The 2,023-nt window shown below is 39.1% G+C and overlaps 1 pseudogene; it reads left to right on the forward strand.

The window, feature by feature from the left end:
- The first annotated feature begins 1,141 nt into the window (after positions 1-1,141).
- On the forward strand, positions 1,142-1,813 carry LOC110288718 (ubiquitin-conjugating enzyme E2 K pseudogene; annotated as a pseudogene).
- The last annotated feature ends 210 nt before the right edge of the window (positions 1,814-2,023 follow it).

Here is a 2,023-nt window from a genome sequence, read left to right on the forward strand (position 1 = left end):
AAAATGAATTTTGCAATTTAGAAACTAAGGTGAAACATGGATTATAACTGAGCTAGCTTTCTGTGTTTTAGAATTTGAAGAACATGGAGGATAAAAATGATAACGTATGTAGTGCTTAATTAATTGAATTTAAAAAAGAAATTGCTGTGTATCAAAGGATGATAGAAACTGTAAGTTACATTTTATACTGGAAATGACACAATTTAGCAGAAGCATTAAAGTGATTTATTTACTAAAATACGCATAACACTAAAATTAATCATGTTTCTTTTCTCCTTCTATGAGACAGAAGCGGCAAGAGATTGCAAATATTCGGAATTCTCTTCGATCCATTCTATTCCAATGAGTCTTTGAAGAAAACTTGAACTTGTTTTGTACAATATAATTCTAATGTTAGCTAAAATGCATTTCTGTTTTGGTTTTTTTTTTTGGATATTTTATTTATTTACATTTCAACAATCCCCCTTCCTGATTTCCCCTCTGCAATCCCACACCTCATCCTCCATCCCCTGATTCTGTGAGGGTGCTCACCTACCCACCCTCTCCTGCCCCATCGCCCTGGTTTCCCCTACACTGGGACATCAAGGCTTCAAAGGACCAAGGGCCCCCTCTTTCCATTGATGCCCAACAATGCCATTCTCTGCTACATATGCAGCTGGAGCCATGGTAGAAATGTAAGTTTAAATACAATCTAAATAGGCTCATAACCTGCAGCTATTTTGCTATATCAAGATGTTAACTCTCTTGGTTTTAGTGAGATTTTTTTTCTCTCCAACAATGTGGATTCACTTTTATGACTAAACATGGTTTGTTTGTTTTATTTTTGAGACATGAGCTCAACATGTGATCCATACTAGTCTCCAGTAAGGTTTAAACTTATCCTGCAAAGTATCTATGATTTTTAATTTGATGAACTTAATATTGCATTTATCTCATAACTGAGCATATTTGCTACCTCTTTTTATGAAAAAGCAACAGCAGAAATTGCAAATTTTCAAAAGCCTTTAAAAATCTGTATTAATAGCGAGGAACGTGACGGCGAGGGTGGCAGTGGCAGAGTTCCTGTGCTCGGGTCTGAATCGCTGAGGGAGGAGGCAGTGGTGGAGGAAGACGTGGCAGCAGTGGTGGTGGTCATAGTGGTGGCGGAGGAGGCGGGTACGAATCAGCTGCGGGCAGAGACATGGCCAACATCGCGGTGCAGTGAATCAAGCGGGAGTTCAAGGAGGTGTTGAAGAGCGAGGAAACGAGCAAAAATCAAATTAAAGTAGATCTTGTAGATGAGAATTTTACAGAATTAAGAGGAGAAATAGCAGGACCTCCAGACACACCGTATGAAGGTGGAAGATATCAACTAGAGGTAAAAATACCAGAAACATATCCATTTAACCCCACTAAGGTCTGGTTTATCACTAAAATATGGCACCCTAATATTAGTTCTGTCACAGGGGCTATTTGTTTGGATATCCTGAAAGATCAATGGGCAGCAGCAATGACTCTGCACGGTATTATTGTCATTGCAAGCTCTGTTGGCGGCTGCAGAACCAGATGACCTCCAAGATGCAGTAGTAGCGAATCAGTACAAACAAAATCCTGAAAAGTTCAAGCAGACAGCTCGACTTTGGGCACACGTGTACGCTGGAGCACCAGTTTCTAGTCCAGAATACACCAAAGAAATAGAAAACCTCTGTGGTATGGGTTTTGATAGGAACGCAGTAATAATGGCCTTGTCTTCAAAATCATGGGATGTAGAGACTGCAACAGAACTGCTTCTGAGTAACTGAGGCACAGAAGCTGTGCCAGCATCGCTCTTGCCTCTTGAGGAGCATCAACACCTGTTATTTTTAGGATTCTGCATAAAGTTCTTTTAAACTGGCATTCTTGCCTAATGACGTTACCTAGGCACCATTGGAGACTGAAAAAAAATTTTTTTCCTGCTCTGTAAACAAAGCTAATTAAACATCTGTGTAAATTTTAAAAAGGGGAAATACTTTTAATTTGTTTTTCTTAATAGTGAAAAAATTCT

Source organism: Mus caroli, unplaced genomic scaffold (assembly GCF_978045245.1).
Source record: "Mus caroli unplaced genomic scaffold, Mus_caroli_1 scaffold_5, whole genome shotgun sequence".
NCBI classification, from domain to species: Eukaryota; Metazoa; Chordata; class Mammalia; order Rodentia; family Muridae; genus Mus; species Mus caroli.